The 18,687-nt window shown below is 48.5% G+C and overlaps 1 long non-coding RNA gene across 1 annotated transcript in view; it reads right to left on the reverse strand.

Annotated features, from left to right (window-relative positions):
• Positions 1–18,687, reverse strand: part of LOC134944812 (uncharacterized) — a 146,867-nt gene that overhangs the window by 36,625 nt on the left and 91,555 nt on the right. The window lies entirely within an intron of this gene.

The following is an 18,687-nucleotide window of genomic DNA, read 5'->3' on the forward strand; positions in this document are numbered from 1 at the left end:
GACTCCTCCTTTACAAGTCAGGATATGGCGTTTCCCGAACGCGCTGTACAAGAATTAATTTGGTGACCTGTAGCCGCACAATAAAGACACAGGGGTAAATTTACTAACATTCGTAATTTTCGGAAAAAGGTCAAAGTTCAATCACGAATGACATCGAAAGTGTAAAACTGCAACTTTTTGAATTTATTACGACTAATTTACTAAGCTGTCGTATTCGGGTTTTTCTTTTCTTCCGATGTCGATGTCATTCGTGTTTTTTTTTTGTTTTTTACGGCAGTGATTAGCAATACACTGCCGACTTTTTTACAATGAATCTCGGCCGGATCTGTGTGATCCGTGCTGGGGTTCATTTTTTTTGTTTTTTTTAAATTAAACACTGTCAAATATTTAAAAAAAAATTGCGTGGGGTCCCCCCTCCTAAGCATAACCAGCCTCGGGCTCTTTGAGCCGATCCTGGTTGCCGAAATATGGGAAAAAAAATGACAGGGGTTCCCCCATATTTAAGCAACCAGCATCGGGCTCTGCGCCTGGTCCTGGTTCCAAAAATACGGGGGACAAAAAGAGTAGGGGTCCCCCGTATTTTTAAAACCAGCACCGGGCTCCACTAGCTGGACAGATAATGCCACAGCCGGGGGTCACTTTTATATAGTGCCCTGCGGCCGTGGCATCAAAAATCCAACTAGTCACCCCTGGCCGGGGTACCCTGGGGGAGTGGGGACCCCTTCAATCAAGGGGTCCCCCCCCCCAGCCACCCAAGGGCCAGGGGTGAAGCCCGAGGCTGTCCCCCCCCATCCAATGGGCTGCGGATGGGGGGGCTGATAGCCTTTGTTGTAAAAGAAAAGATATTGTTTTTAGTAGCAGTACTACAAGTCCCAGCAAGCCTCCCCCGCATGCTGGTACTTGGAGAACCACAAGTACCAGCATGCGGCGGAAAAACGGGCCCGCTGGTACCTGTAGTACTACTACTAAAAAAATACCCAAAAAACACAAGACACACACACCGTGAAAGTATAATTTTATTACATACATACACACATACATACATACATACTTACCTTATGTTCCCACGCAGGTCGGTCCTCTTCTCCAGTAGAATCCAAGGGGTACCTGTAACCTGTTGAAGAAATTATACTCACGAGATCCAGGGGTCCAGGGTCCTCGGGGAATCCAGGTGTAATCCACGTACTTGAAAAAAATAACAAAACGGACACCCGAGCCACGCACTAAAAGGGGACCCATGTTTGCACATGGATCCCCTTTTCCCGACTGCCAGAAACCCACTCTGACTGATGTCTAAGTGGGTTTCTTCAGCCAATCAGGGAGTGCCACGTTGTAGCACTCTCCTGATCGGCTGTGTGCTCCTGTACTGAGTGACAGGCGGCACACGGCAGTGTTACAATGTAGCGCCTATGCGCTCCATTGTAACCAATGGTGGGAACTTTCTGCTCAGCGGTGACGTCACTTTAGGTCAACCGCAGGGCAGAAAGTTCCCACCATTGGTTACAATGGAGCGCATAGGCGCTACATTGTAACACTGCCGTGTGCCGCCTGTCATACAGTACAGAAGCACACAGCCGATCAGGAGAGTGCTACAACGTGGCGCTCCATGATTGGCTGAAGAAACCCACTTAGACATCAGTCAGAGTGGGTTTCTGGCATTCGGGGAAAGGAGTCCCATGTGAAAACATGGGGCCCCTTTCAGTTCGTGGCTCGGCTTTCCGTTTTCTTATTTTATGCAAGTACGTGGATTACAAATGGATGCCCCGAGGAGCCTGGGACCCGCGATCTGGTGAGTAGAATTTATTCAACAGGTACCCCTTGGATTCTACTGGAGAAGAGCACCGACCTGCGTGTGAACATAAGGTAAGTATGTATGTATGTTTGTGTGCATGTATGTAATAAATCTTTACTTTCACGGTGTGTGTGTCTTGTCTTTTTTTGGGTATTTTTTTAGTAGTAGTACTACAGGTACCAGCGGGCCCGTTTTTCCGTCGCATGCTGGTACTTGTGGTTCTCCAAGTACCAGCATGCGGGGGAGGCTTGCTGGGCCTTGTAGTACTGCTACTAAAAACAATATCTTTTCATTATCACAAAAGGCTATCAGCCTCCCCATCCGCAGCCCATTGGATGGGGGGGACAGCCTCGGGCTTCACCCCTGGCCCTTGGGTGGCTGGGGGGGGACCCCTTGATTGAAGGGGTCCCCACTCCCCCAGGGTACCCTGGCCAGGGGTGACTAGTTGGATTTTTGATGCCACGGCCGCAGGGCACTATATCAAAGTGACCCCCGGCTGTGGCATTATCTGTCCAGCTAGTGGAGCCCGGTGCTGGTTTTAAAAATACGGGGGACCCCTACTCTTTTTGTCCCCCGTATTTTTGGAACCAGGACCAGGCGCAGAGCCCGATGCTGGTTGCTTAAATATGGGGGAACCCCTGTCAATTTTTTCCCCATATTTCTGCAACCAGGATCGGCTCAAAGAGCCCGAGGCTGGTTATGCTTAGGAGGGGGGACCCCACGCAATTTTTTTTAATAAAATAACAACTTTCCCACCCCTTCCCACTGATATACATGCACGGATCTCATGGATCCCTGCATGCCTATCCAATCACGGAAAAAAAAAGCAGGTCTGTTTTTTTTTGCACTTTTTTACGAGTTGTAATTTTTCACGGCAGTGTTTGTTTTTTTTTTGCTTTGCACTTCTTAGTAAATTACCGAGATTCATACTTAAACAGCCGCGTTTTGACCGATGGTGTATTCATTCGTAATTTTTTTCTTGGACTTGCAAAAAATTACGAATGCCCTCATCACTGCCGTGATTATTGCTTAGTAAATTACCGAGATGACACTTTGATGAAAAAACGGCATCTCGGTCAAAATCGGGAGCTTAGTACATTTACCCCACAGTCTCTCTCGAAGTCTTCTTGACCGCTCCTCAGGGGTTAAGCGGGACCTATTAATTTGCATAGGCTCGTCAGAAGGTGGAGGCTGAAATTGTGTCGGAGGTACCATTCTTGGCTTGCGAGACTCACTACGAGCACGCTCACTGTTGCGTTCGCGAATGCGAGAGTCCAACTTGATACACAAAGAAATTAACTCTGATAATTGCTCAGGAATGTCACGGGTGGCTAGTTCATCTTTAATCCGATCAGAGAGTCCATGCCAGAAGGCTGCTACCAGTGCTTGGTTATTCCATTGAATCTATGAGGCTAACGTCTGGAACTGGATGACGTATTGACCCAAGCTACGGGTACCTTGACGAAGTTGGATAAGATCTGCAGAAGCTGATGTTGTGCGACCTGGTTCATCAAAGATGCCTCTGAAGGTTGACACAAATTCGGTATAGTTATTCATAAGAGGTTCAGCACGTTCCCACAGAGGAGACACCCAACTCAAAGCTGATCCAGAGAGCAGTGATATGATGTAGGCAACCTTGGATCTTGGCGTGGGGAAATTGAGTGATAACTGTTATGATTCCAGTACTCCTGACCGGAGGAGATCTCATGGCAATGGCCAGAGTACTGGAAGGGAATGCTGGTTACGGGAGCTGGAAAGACTAGTTGCCCCTGGCGCCCTAACTCTATTGTCTCACCCGTGCTATCGGAAATCCCTTGCGAGACTATGGTTTCTTGAGCCCCTGGCAGCCACGTTTGAAAGGCGGATTATGTCTGCCCAACTCCGGTGCCCCCCGGTCTTAGTGAGAGACAAAGGGAAATCCGAGGCAGGATGATGACAAGAGGACCTCTGACTGACAACAGGCCAGGGGCAACAAGCTAACTAACCAAACCAGAAGTATGCGCGGAAACCCGCCAGATAAAAGGACAACCAAAATCCACTAGTCCGTTACTCCTACCCAGCACCGCTGGATACCAGAGTGGATCTGTGGGAGCGGAATCCTCCGCAAAAGCTCCGAAACACAAATAATAAATAATAAGTAATAAAGTGGCCAAGCCGCAACACACGGCTACGCCGTGACTCACGAACACCACTGGATGTTTGAAGGTGATCAGTCAGGACTCCAGGAACAGATGACAACTTCCGAGTACAGGACAACTGAGGACAGGAACGACCGGGTACAGCAGGACTGGAAACACTCTCAGCAAACAGATACAGCATGCAGGAAGCTATTACCGGCGTCTGTGAGAAGCCCTGGGAGTGTACTTAACAGGGAGTCCTCCAATCAGCTGTTTAGAGGCTGATTGGACTAAATGCCGTGCAGCTGCCTTGCTGCACGGCCAGGAAACAGGTGCCCTTATTAATTTAAATGGACCCAGCAACGGGGAACGCGGTCCGCCAGTGGCGTCCCCGTTGCTAGGGTCCGTGCGGCTCTGTGCGCCCGGCGTCTAGCGTTGCCAGGGAGCCGGCGGCTGTACGCGCACGGCGTCCCTGGTTGCTAGGCGCCGGGCCGCACCGACGAGCGGACCCCGGCGCCTAACAGTACCCCCCCCTTGAGGAGGGGTCAAGGAACCCCTAAAGCCAGGTTTCCGAGGAAATTCCCGAAAAAATGCCCTCTTGAGCCTCGGGGCATGGAGATCCTTATCCAGGACCCAAGACCTTTCCTCTGGACCATAGCCTTTCCAGTGCACCAGAAAATAAAGCCGACCCCGGGACAATTTGGAATCGAGAACATTCTCCACCAAGAACTCCTGATGTCCCTGTACATCTACTGGTGATTTCCCCTGAGAGATCTTCCGAGGAAATCTACTGGAAGAAACGTATGGTTTCAACAGGGAGCAATGGAACGTATTTCCGATCCGGAGAGCTCTTGGTAAACGTAACCGGAAAGCAACTGGATTGATTTTTTTAATAATATGAAATGGTCCAATAAATTTGGGGCCCAATCTAGCTGAGGTTTGTCGAAGTCTAATGTTACGAGTCGACAACCATACCCTGTCTCCCACCTTAAAAGTGCAAGGACGCCGGAGCCTGTCAGAAAAATTTTTCTCTCGAAATGCCGCTCTTCTGAGAGCAAGGTGCACTTTTTTCCAAATGACTCTGAGATGAGAGGTTAAGGTTAGCGAGGAAACAGAAGAATGTTGAAAAAAAGAATTAGCTCTGGGGTGAAAACCAAAAACTGAAAAGAATGGAGACACATTAGTGGAGGAATGACAAGAATTGTTGTAAGCAAACTCCGCCAAAGGAAGAAACTCGGACCAATCATTCTGGAGTTTGGCTGAGTACAAACGCAAATACTGTTTTAATGATTGATTAACTCGCTCGGTCTGCCCGTTGGATTGGGGATGGTAGCCGGATGTTAAAGACAATTTCATCTTTAATGAGGCACAAAAAGACTTCCAGAATTGTGCAATGAATTGTGGACCCCGATCAGAAACAATATCAGTGGGCAACCCATGAAGTCTGAAAACATGGCGGAGAAACAAAACAACCAATCCCTGGGCTGATGGCAGTCGGGGAAGAGCAATGAAATGGGCCATCTTGCTAAAACGGTCCACTACCACCCATATGACTCGGAATCCGGCTGACAGAGGGAGGTCTACCACAAAATCCATGGAAATATGAGACCATGGCCCGAGAGGAACATTTAAGGGCATAAGTTGCCCGATAGGCAAGGAACGGGGAACCTTATGCTGTGCACAGACCTGACAAGAAAAAACAAACTCCTTAATGTCTTTAGAAAGACCAGGCCACCATACTGAGCGGGAGACTAATTCCAAAGTCTTAGAGATCCCCGGATGCCCGGCAACTTTGCTATCATGAAACTCAGTCAAAACAGTAGCTCTCAAAAACTCAGGGACGTAAAGACGACCAGCAGGAGTATTTCCAGGAGCTTGATGTTGAAGCTGCTTTAACTGGGTAAATAAATCTTGTGTGAGGCCTGCCCAAATGACTGAAGACGGAAGTATGGGAGTAACAGGACTGTTATTATGAACTGGAAGAAAACTGCGTGACAGGGCATCCGCCTTGGTATTCTGGGAACCTGGCCTAAAAGTGATAATAAACTTGAAACGAGTAAAAAATAAAGCCCAACGAGGCTGCCGGGCATTCAGCCGCTTAGCTGATTCGATGTACTGAAGATTTTTGTGGTCAGTCAATACTGAAATGGTATGTGTTGCTCCCTCAAGCCAATGCCTCCACTCCTCGAAAGCCCATTTAATAGCCAGTAACTCCCGGTTACCAACATCGTAGTTGGATTCAGCGGATGAGAATTTCCTGGACATAAAGGCACAAGGATGTAGTTCCAGAGAGTCCGGATCCTTCTGAGATAGGATAGCCCCCACTCCAACCTCCGAGGCATCAACCTCAACAATGAAGGGCAATTCTGGGTTGGGATGTCTGAGGACTGGAGCTGAGACAAAAGCTTGTTTCAAGGCCTGAAAGGATAACTCAGCTTCACGTGACCAGTTGGTAGGATCCGCTCCCTTCTTAGTCAGTGCCACAATGGGAGCAACCAGGTCGGAAAAAGAATGAATAAATCTTCTATAATAATTCGCAAACCCTAAAAAGCTCTGAATTGCTTTTAAGTTGGTGGGTTGCGCCCAACTAAGGATGGCTTGGAGCTTCTTAGGTTCCATACAGAATCCCCGAGGGGAAATAATGTACCCTAAAAAGGATACCTCCGTGACATGAAACTCACACTTCTCCAGCTTGGCATATAGGTGATTTTCACGTAATTTTTGAAGAACCTGACGCACCTGGGTAACATGTTGTTCAATTGAATCAGAATAGATCAGGATCTCGTCTAAGTAAACGACCACGAATCTTCCTAGAAAATCACGGAGCACATCGTTAATGAGATCCTGGAAAACTGCCGGAGCGTTAGACAAGCCGAACGGCATCACCAGATACTCGTAGTGACCCGACTGAGTACTGAAAGCCGTCTTCCACTCATCTCCCGACTTGATTCAAATGAGGTTATACGCTCCCCTCAGGTCAATTTTAGAAAAAATCACAGCCGAACGCAGCTGATCAAAGAGGACAGAAATCAGCGGCAGAGGGTAAGTATTTTTAACTGAGATCTTATTCAGGGCTCTAAAGTCAATGCAAGGTCTGAGTGATCCATCTTTTTTCTCCACAAAGAAGAAGCCTGCACTTAAAGGGGATTTAGATGGCCTGATAAATCCTTTCCCTAGGCTCTCCTTAACATACTCATTCATGGCCGCAGTTTCTGGCCCGGATAATGCATATAACCTTCCCTTTGGCAATGTGGCACCAGGAATTAGCTCAATAGCACAATCATAAGGTCGATGGGGAGGCAGAATGTCCGCATTGCCCTTGGAAAACACATCAACAAAGTCCTGGTATTCCACGGGAATGAGTTCGGGAATGGCAGCAGCTATTCTGACGGGAAACGTAATACATTCCTTATTACAGATGGTACCCCATTGTGAAATCTCCCCCGACTGCCAATCAATGATGGGATTATGAAAGGCCAGCCAAGGGTGACCCAGAACCACTGGAACTGCTGGGCAATGGGTAAGGAAAAACTCGATCTTTTCGGAATGAAGAGCTCCTACCGTAAGTAGTACAGGGGGTGTACAGAGGGAAATAACCCCATTGGACAAGGGACTCCCATCTAAACCATGCATGGTGATACACCTACCCAAGGCTAACTGAGGAATACCTAAGGCCTTGGCCCACGTTAAGTCCATAAAGTTCCCTGCAGCTCCACTGTCAACAAAAGCCGACACCGAAGAACTGAGGCTGCCAAAGGAAACTTTAGCTGGGACTAAAAGGGAGTTATTCGAGGAGATAAGCTGCAGACCAAAGTGAACCCCCTCACAATTCACTTGGTCGAGGCGTTTTCCCGACTTGTTCGGACAATTACGGGCAAAATGTCCCTTACCCCCACAGTACAAACAAAGACCAGAGTTTTGCCTTCTGGCTCTCTCTTCTGGAGACAGCCGGGAGAGACCCATCTGCATGGGCTCCTCTACGTCCTCAGGAATGGAAAATACACATGGAGTAGACCTGACAGGTGCTCCTTTTTCAGCCCTCCGCTCTCTGAGACGACGATCAATCTTAATAGAAAGCTCCATGAGTTTATCGAGAGTCTCAGGAGCGGGATACTGAAGGAGACTGTCTTTTATAGACTCTGATAAGCTGAGGCGAAACTGACTGCGCAGGGCTGGGTCATTCCAGCCACAGTCGTTCGACCAACGGCGAAACTCTGTACAAAAAACCTCTGCAGGATTTCTACCCTGTCTGAGAGCGCGTAACTGACTCTCAGCGGATGCCTCTCTATCAGGGTCATCATACAAAAGCCCTAAAGACCCAAAAAAGGCGTCTACTGACAACAACGCCGGATCCTCTGCTTTTAAACCGAATGCCCAGGTCTGAGGATCCCGCTGGAGCAAAGAAATAATAATTCCGACCCGCTGAGATTCAGTACCTGAGGAGATCGGTCTTAAACGAAAATAAAGTTTACAGGATTTTTTAAAATTAAAAAACTCCTTCCTATCACCAGAAAAACGGTCAGGCAAGTGCATTTTTGGTTCAGGGACTACCCTCGGGGAAGTTCGTAAAAGATCTTCCTGCGACTTCACCCGAAGGGAAAGATCCTGAACCATCTGAGTAAGTTCTTGAATCTGGCTGACTAGGAGCTGACCAGGATTTGGCCCTAAACCTGTGGGATTCATGAGGCCGATAACTCTTACAAAACTGAATAAGTAAAAAATTAAACCCTGTTTAATGTTAAGTTTTGGTTGGGCCGGTAATAATGTTATGATTCCAGTACTCCTGACCGGAGGAGATCTCATGGCAATGGCCAGAGTACTGGAAGGGAATGCTGGTTACGGGAGCTGGAAAGACTAGTTGCCCCTGGCGCCCTAACTCTATTGTCTCACCCGTGCTATCGGAAATCCCTTGCGAGACTATGGTTTCTTGAGCCCCTGGCAGCCACGTTTGAAAGGCGGATTATGTCTGCCCAACTCCGGTGCCCCCCGGTCTTAGTGAGAGACAAAGGGAAATCCGAGGCAGGATGATGACAAGAGGACCTCTGACTGACAACAGGCCAGGGGCAACAAGCTAACTAACCAAACCAGAAGTATGCGCGGAAACCCGCCAGATAAAAGGACAACCAAAATCCACTAGTCCGTTACTCCTACCCAGCACCGCTGGATACCAGAGTGGATCTGTGGGAGCGGAATCCTCCGCAAAAGCTCCGAAACACAAATAATAAATAATAAGTAATAAAGCGGCCAAGCCGCAACACACGGCTACGCCGTGACTCACGAACACCACTGGATGTTTAAAGGTGCTCAGTCAGGACTCCAGGAACAGATGACAACTTCCGAGTACAGGACAACTGAGGACAGGAACGACCGGGTACAGCAGGACTGGAAACACTCTCAGCAAACAGATACAGCATGCAGGAAGCTATTACCGGCGTCTGTGAGAAGCCCTGGGAGTGTACTTAACAGGGAGTCCTCCAATCAGCTGTTTAGAGGCTGATTGGACTAAATGCCGTGCAGCTGCCTTGCTGCACGGCCAGGAAACAGGTGCCCTTATTAATTTAAATGGACCCAGCAACGGGGAACGCGGTCCGCCAGTGGCGTCCCCGTTGCTAGGGTCCGTGCGGCTCCGTGCGCCTCTTGACCATCCAAGCGGGAGACCAGATTTTGTAAGGCTCCTGACCCCACATTCTGACCACCATCCGAGTCCATCGGTCCTGGACTTACTGTCAGGTTCTGTTTAGTTTGTGTCCCCGGAGGGGACGCTAGTGGGTCAGTGGAGGTAGGATGGAAGAAGTGAGGAGGCCGGATTGGATTCCCTGCAGAGGGCTGGAGCACACTGTAGCTGGTAAAGGTGTGAAGCTAAAACTCAAGTGCAAGGGTTGCTGGTGCTTGTGGTTCCACGGTAGTACAGGAACAAACTGGAAGGCAAAGCAGGTAAACGGAGGAACTGGAGAACGGAGCCAGAGACATAGGTCATAGGAGTGACACGAAGTCCAGGACAAGGACTGACTCACCCTGCTGCTCCTGATATACCCCCCGGTCTGCAGGCATTGGCTGGAAGGGAAACGAGGAGGTGCGGCCAAGCTTCGGATTGGCTGATGCGGCAGTCTGAGGAAAGCTGTCATGGCGGCGCCCATGCCGCGGCCCGGCGGGAACGCGGTGTGCATGCACGCCCGCTGACAACAGGAGCGTTCCTAGGCCCAGGATGGCATCCGGCGACAGGGAGACCAGCGACAGCGAGACGTAGGAACCCCGGACGGAGTCCGCACCGACGGACAGATGCAGCTGTGGTAAGTCGACTCCTGACAATATACACATAATATATATATATTATAAGCTTGTCCAAGGAAATATATTTTTATATATATATATATATATACACACACACACACACACACACACACACACACACACACACACACACACACACACATCTATGCATGCATACGTACATATTACATATACACACACACACAGTATATATATATATATATATAGAGAGAGAGAGAGAGAGAGAGAGAGTGTATGTGTGGCACACAGCTTACATGCAATACACACACACAGCATATTTACAAACATGCAGTATATGCACACGCGCACACATACATGTAGCATGCACACACACAGCATGCTTAAAAAAACAACAGGGCACATACACACATTGCATACTGTACTTCTTACACACACAGCCGTTTTAAAACACACAGGGCATACACGCACCCCCCCTTTCCCCCATACTTCAGATGTGGTTTGCTGCCACAGTAGCTCCTCGTGACTGCCTGGCAGTGATGGGCGGCGTAGAAACTCTTCCTCACCCCAGTGCTGCTGCCTGGCCACCGCAGTGCTGGGCGGCGCATAGAAACATAGAATGTGACGGCAGATAAGAACCACTTGGCCCATCTAGTCTGCCCCTTTTTTTATCCTTTAGGCAATCTCAACCCTTTTTGAAACTTAACTCTTTGTAAGGATATTCATATGCCTATTCCAAGCATGTTTAAATTGCTCTACAGTCTTAGCCTCTACCACCTCTGATGGTTCTGTCTCTTTGATAACAAAAAAGTGGGATAGGACTTAAACACATGACAGAAGCATACTGTGTATTTAAGTGTGTCCTCCAGGATATTTTGGGGGCAGGGCGCCAGTACTATTGGGGGTAGGCTGGCCCCCTCGACGTCACTAGTGGGGAGCGTGTCCAGCCCGTTTCATCACTCATTGGGGTGTGTCCAGCACTTGCGGAGCTGGGCTTCCCCCCGCGCTCTCCCTTGAATGTGAATGCCATGCGCATGCATGCAGCATCTATTCACACGGCGGCATCGGGCATTCTGTTTTAGCAGGGCACCGCAAAAGGGGCCATTAGTACCAGATTTAGCCATGCGAAGCTAAGCCCATCTGAAGTCCAGGCTAGGCTAAACAACGCGCATCTCTGGAGGCTTTGAGCTGAAATGTGTTCCACCGGCTGCATACGCGCACAGGCGAGTTCCCACCTGCTCACACAGACAGCCATCCTGAAAATCCGATGGTGAAGTCGAGAACCACCAAATTAATACAAGCAATCTTCTCTGCACAAATGTACTTGTGCACTAATACCCCACACATATGCAGCTATATACCGGGTTTCTGCATGTGAACGTGCATCAACCTGGGATTTCTTCCACCTGAGACCAAGGTGTTTGCCGGCTTGTTAGACCCAGCGAATTCCTGGGTCACATGTCTGAAACCAGCATAACTGGTAATTTTTACACAGGCAAACATCCATTGCTGAAGAAAAGGCTCACCCACATGTCAGGCTGGGGCAACCTGTGTTTCTCCAGATATTGTGCAGCTACAAGACCTGTTGTGTCCTGCCAACTGATAGTGTATTATTCTGGGGATGGATGGCAGCTAAGGGGAAGCAGCAGGTTCCCAAATTGCATGGACTGGGAATTAATAATGTGACAACCATTCTCAGCCTATGTAAATAATACACGTGCAGAGCTGTGGTTATCTGCCATGTGGACTGCTAGGCACTGGTCAGAGCTTCCAGAAACCCAACTGAGAAGCCATGAGGTGGGGTAGGGAAAGGTTCCACACGCTAGTTGGGGGCCAGTGGCTTCCAGCCGGCGTGTGCTGCACAGGAGCAGGGATCCCCGCACACACAAACATGTAAGGGACTGAACTCCAAAGCTCCCTCCAGGCTAAGGCCTACATCCCCAGGACGGCGTGACTCAGCCCCCGCTCCCTCTCTCACCACCACCAGCTTCTCGCACTCCGGCAGCCGCTGGTCCACCGTGGCGCTGTAGTCCACTTCCATCTTGACGACCATCGGATCGCTCCGTGTCATCAGTCATGTCAGGAACGGAGCAGAGACCCAGCAGTAAGCTGACAGCACCGGGGAAAGCAGACTAGCAGGCGAGTGCCGAAGACACCTCAAACTCTTCCTGTCAGCTCTGTACTCGTGCCGTGCTGCCCGGCCACCGCGGGTTCAGCTGTCAGCGCTTCCGTGTCAGGTGGAATGGATATGAAACTAAGCCACCTGACGCGGAAGCGCCTGACAGCTGAACCGGCGGTGGCCGGGCAGCACGGCACGAGTACAGAGCTGACAGGAAGAGTTTCTCTGCGCCGCCCAGCAGTGCGGTGGCCGGACAGCAGCACTGGCGTGAGGGTGTGCGGCTGGTGCAGAGACGGAGACCAGTTTGTCTCCGTCTCTTAAAAGAGAATTTAGTCCGTCAGGGGGGGTTTCTGGGTACTCGGAAACCCCCCCTGCGTGCGCCACTGCAATGGGACATTACTCAGGCCTACCATTGCTTGTGCGTGGGTGAGTAATGCTATTGAAAAGTGGTCAGAAAACTTGTCATCAGACATTGACACAATAGAGACGAGATACTTCTAACGTTAGGTCATATCAAAGACGCTGCTGCGTATATGCTAGAAGCCATGAAAGATATTGCTCTCTTGGGATCAAGAGCCGCTACCATAGCAATCTCAGTACGGAGGGCGTTGTGGATTCGCCAATGGAATGCTGACGCAGATTCCAAAAGGAATATGGAGGCTCTCCCATACAAAGGTGAGGCCTTGTTTGGAGATGGTCTGGATGCTTTAGTTTCTGTGGCTACCGCGGGTAAGTCGACATTCTTGCCTTATGCTCCTGCACCAGCGAAAAAGACACATCACTCTCAGATGCAGTCCTTTCGGCCCAATAAATACAAAAAGGGTAAAGGTTCCCCTTTCTTTGCGTGTAGAGGAAGGGGAAAAGGAAAAAAGCCCACAGTGTCTCCGGGATCACAGGAGCAGAAATCAACCTCTGCTTCTGCCAAATCTTCAGCATGACGCTGGGGCTCCCTTGCGGGAGTCCGCTCAGGTGGGGGCACGTCTGAAACTCTTCAGTCACTTCTCGGTTCAATCTGGCCTGGACCCGTGGGTCATACAAATAGTGTCCCAAGGGGAGTTTCAAGACATTCCCCCATGCCGATTTTTCAAATCGACCTTACCAGCTTCTGTCCCAGACAGGGAAGTGGTAGCAGCAGCAATACAAAAATTGTGTCAGGATCAAGTCATTGTCCTGGTTCCCTTGTTGCAACAAGGAGAAGGGTTTTATTCAAGCATATTTGTAGTTCCGAAGCCGGACGGCTTGGTCAGACCAATTCTAAACCTGAAAAATCAGAATCTCTACCTGCAAAGGTTCTAGTTCAAGATGGAATCTCTGAGGGCAGTGATTTCCAGTCTGGAGGAGGGGGAATTCATGGTGTCAGTGGACATAAAAGATGCCTACTTACATGTTCCCATTTATCCTCCGCATCAAGCTTATCTGAGATTCGCAGTGCAGGATAGTCATTACCAATTTCAGACGTTGCCGTTTGGACTCTCCACGGCACTGAGGGTGTTCACCAAAGTGATGGCAGAGATGATGGTCCTCCTTCGACAGCAAGGAGTCAATATAATTCCTTACCTGGATGATCTCCTGATAAAAGCGAGATCCAGGGAAAAGTTGGTGCAGAACATTGCACTCTCCCTGACAGTACTTCAACATCACGGTTGGATCATACATTTTCCAAAGTCACAATTGGAACCGACGACAAGATTGTCCTTTTTGGGGATGATACTGGACACAGAAGTACAGAGGGTATTTCTTCCAGTAGAAAAGGCTCTGGAAATCCAGAGACTGGTCAAACAAATTCTGAAACCAACAAGAGTGTCGATTCATCAATGCATTCGGTTGTTGGGAAAGATGGTAGCGGCCTACGAGGCCATACAATTTGGCCGATTCCATGCCAGAGTATTCCAGTGGGACCTATTGGACAAGTGGTCCGGATCCCATCTACATATGAATCAGAGGATAATCCTGTCATCCAAAGCCAGAATTTCGCTCCTGTGGTGGCTACACAGTTCTCACCTCCTAGAGGGACGCAGGTTCGGGATTCAAGACTGGATCCTGGTGACCACGGATGCAAGTCTCCGAGGCTGGGGAGCAGTCACACAGAGGGAGAGCTTCCAAGGAAGATGGTCAAGTCAAGAAACTTGTCTTCACATAAACGTTCTGGAGTTGAGAGCCATTTACAATGGCCTTCTACAAGCGGTGCATCTTCTTCAAGATCAACCCGTACAGATCCAGTCAGACAATGTAACAGCAGTCATGTACATAAACCATCAGGGCGGAACGAAAAGCAGAGCGGCAATGGCAGAGGTGTCAAAGATCCTCCTCTGGGCAGAAAAGCATGCAAGAGCTCTGTCGGCAATTTTCATTCCGGGAGTGGACAACTGGGAAGCAGACTTCCTCAGCAGACACGATCTCCATCCAGGAGAATGGGGCCTCCACCAAGAAGTCTTCGCAGAGGTGACAGGTCTTTGGGGAGTTAATCAAGTAGACATGATGGCATCTCGTCTCAACAAGAAGCTTCAGAGATCTTGTTCCAGGTCGAGAGACCCTCAAGCAATAGCAGTGGATGCACTAGTGACCCAGTGGGTGTTTCGGTCGGTATATGTCTTCCCTCCACTTCCACTCATTCCGAAAGTTCTCAAGCTCATAAGAAGAACAGGGGTTCGAGCGCTCCTCGTTGTCCCAGACTGGCCAAGGAGGGCTTGGTATCCAGATCTTCAGGAGTTGCTCATAGAAGATCCTCGGCCTCTTCCTCTTCGCGAGGACCTGCTGCAGCAGGGGCCGTGCATGTATCAAGACTTACCGCGGCTACGTTTGACGGCATGGCTGTTGAGCGTCGGATTCTAGCCCAAAAGGGTATTCCCAAAGAAGTCATTCCTACTCTTATTCAGGCCAGGAAAGGAGTAACGTCTAAACATTACCACCGTATTTGGAGAAAATATGGTGTGAAACCAAGAAGGCTCCAATGGAAGAGTTTCAGTTAGGACGTTTTCTCCATTTTCTCCAGGCGGGCGTGGATGTGGGCCTACGATTGGGTTCAATCAAGGTCCAGATTTCGGCCTTGTCCGTTTTCTTTCAGAAACAACTGGCCTCCCTTCCAGAAGTTCAGATATTCGTGAAAGGGGTTCTGCACATCCAACCTCCGTTTGTGCCTCCTGTGGCACCATGGGATCTTAATGTGGTGTTGCAGTTCCTTCAATCGGATTGGTTTGAACCTCTACAGGTGATAGAGTTGAAGTTTCTCACTTGGAAAGTGGTCATGCTGTTGGCCTTGGCATCCACAAGAAGGCTGTCTGAGTTAAGGGCCTTGTCTCACAATAGCCCTTAATTGGTTTTCCATGAAGATAGGGCTGAGTTAAGAACTCGTCAGCAATTTCTTCCAAAGGTGGTTTCTTCTTTCCATATAAACCAACCTATTATGGTGCCAGTGGCTACTGACACCTTTGCTGCTTCAAAGTCTCTTGATGTGGTCAGGGCTTTGAGGATTTATGTCGCAAGAACATCTCAGATACGGAAAAGAGAGGCTCTGTTTGTCATGTATGCTCCCAACAAGATTGGGTGTCTTGCTTTTAAGCAGACTATTGCGCGCTGGATCAGAGGTACGATTCAGCACGCTCATTCTACGGCAGGATTGCTGATACCGAATTCGGTGACTGCCCATTCTACTAGGAAGGTGGGCTCATCCTGGGCGGCTGCCCGGGGGGTTTCGGCATTGCAGCTTTGCCGAGCAGCTACTTGGTCAGGGGCAAACACGTTTGCTAAGTTTTACAAGTTTGACACCTTGGCCGATGAGGACCTACAGTTTGGTCAATCGGTGCTGCAGGGTCATCCGCACTCTCCCGCCCGTACTGGAGCTTTGGTATAACCCCATGGTACTGAAGTGTACCCCAGCATCCTCTAGGACGTATGAGAAAACAGGATTTTAATACCTACCGGTAAATCCTTTTCTCCTAGTCCGTAGAGGATGCTGGGCACCCAGCCCAGTGCGTACTTTACCTGCAGTTGTTAATTTGTTCAAAATGTTTTCAGCACGGTTGCTGTAATGTTCCTGCCCGTTGGCATGTGTTTTGTTGAATGCCATGTGTGCGGCATGGCTGAGGTGTGAGCTGGTATGAATCTCACCATTAACTTAAAAGTAAATCCTTTTCTCTAAATGTCCGTCTCCCTGGGCACAGTTCCTATACTGAGGTCTGGAGGAGGGGCATAGAGGGAGGAGCCAGTTCACACTCTGAAAAAGTCTTAAAGTGCCCATGGCTCCTGCGGAACCGTCTATACCCCATGGTACTGAAGTGGACCCCAGCATCCTCTATGGACTAGGAGGAAAGGATTTACCGGTAGGTATTAAAATCCTGTTTTTTTCATCACTGAGTGTGCGTGTTTTATTCTTAACAGGAATAAAACTTTTGGTGACTATTTCATTACATACACAATTTATGTCATGTTGTTTAGGACATATAAAAGTATATTTTTGTTTGCACTTGTTGGTTCTTTAGTTTTAAATTGTAAAGCATATTAATACTTCTCAAGGTTCCACCTGTGTTAACACTGTTAACATGCTGCACATGTAAACAATAAACCAACCTAATCTTATAAATTGTCAGAGAACATCAGTAAAAACATCAAGGGTAGTTATACTTAAATATGAATTAGTTGTTAATTCTAGACTGCCTCACCCCATCTATGCTTTGACCCTCACCCAATAGTACCTGCTCACTCTCTATTGCATAATGTAAGGGGGCAATGATAGATTATGCAATAGACAGCAGCAGGGTACAACATCTGAGGCATTTGATGGACAATACAAGGCACCCAAACCTAGGGCCTAATTCAGATATGATTGCAGCAGCAAATTTGTTAGCTAATGGGAAAAACCATGTGCACTGCAGGCGGGGGGCAGATATAACATGTGCAGATAGATTTAGATTTGGGTGTGGTGTGTTCAAACTGAAATCTAAATTGCAACGTAAAAATAAAGCAGCCAGTATTTACCCTGCATAGAAACAAAATAACCCACCCAAATCTAACTCTCTCTGCACATGTTATATCTGCCCCACCTGCAGTGCACATGGTTTTGCCCATTAGCTAACAAATTTTCTGCTGCGATTAGATATGAATTAGGCCCCTAGTTTTTAATAAACAAAAAGTGTGCTCTATCACAGATCTAAGGCTTTATTATACTTATGATCAGCATGAGTTTGCAGTAGCAACAATAGAGTCATTAGCCAGGAGTAATGGCCATCAGGTCCAGCAAAAGTGAAGGGGTAGGGGTCCAAACGTGAAACTTGTACTGGCCTGAGCAGCTGAGGAGCATGTATGCATGAATGGATCAGGGACCACTGGCTCTAATTCAGATGTGGTTATTCTTACAATTGCTTTTGCTATCGTTTGCCGTTCGCAATTGCGATTATACGCTAGTATGGGCGGAAGCTTACCTAAGCATATGGAAATCTACTGCTGTCGCATTATTTCCATCTGATGACGTACAACTGCTGACGCATCGGTACCATAATCGCAAATCAGGTCATGTCACGGATTCCGATTGCCTCTGAAGACACACAGGCTGTGCTGTTCCCCTGGGACGCAGAGGGCGAGTAAGATCGCAACTGCTGATTTACGCCTTCTCAGAAAATGCTGTTTGATAGACTATGACACGCCTGTGTTTTTCTGACCACTCCCCGTTCCCATCCCCAAATGCTGTCTTCCTGTCACTCACTTTGCGACTAATTCCTCTGTGTGACTGCCATCGCATTTCAATTGCTGCACATGTACACTGTGGCTCAGATGTATGCGCAGTAAGAAAACATTGACCAATCTGCATACAATTGCTGCTTTGCAAATGCATCTGAATTATTCCCAATCTCACATCTTCCTCCAGCGACCAGAGAAATAATTTTTATTTTGTTTATTACAGCACAGCAAGTCTGAGTCATGATGTCATGGCATGCCACTAAAGGGAAGAGGAGCTACAAAGACACAGAAAGTACATGTGGGCTGGAACTGGATTAATGCAAGTGGCTGGAGCCAAATGGAAGCAGGGAGCTGGTGCTGGTGGGATACAGGGGCTTGAGCAGGAAATACACAGGTGGGAATGGTTCCAGAGAGTCACAATGGTGCTGGAAGTGCAGAGACATGGGGGGCTGGAGCTGGAGAGACACATGGGGGCTGGAGCTGGGGGAACACAAAGGGGAAGAGGCTGAGGGGACATAAAGGGGGAAGGCTGGAGAGGCACAGGGGAGATAAGGGTAAAGATAACTGAAGGAAAGTGGGTGGCTGGAGATTGTATGCACAACTGGCAGAAGTAGAAGGAAAAGGCTGGGGGACAGAAAACTTCTTTAAGACATCAATTCTGAAGACACCATATAACTAATAAAAACGATATACCAAATACAGTTTAATAATATAGAATTGTTTAATTGGGAAAGTTT

The sequence above is a fragment of the Pseudophryne corroboree genome, chromosome 7 (genome assembly GCF_028390025.1).
Source record: "Pseudophryne corroboree isolate aPseCor3 chromosome 7, aPseCor3.hap2, whole genome shotgun sequence".
Lineage (NCBI taxonomy): Eukaryota > Metazoa > Chordata > Amphibia > Anura > Myobatrachidae > Pseudophryne > Pseudophryne corroboree.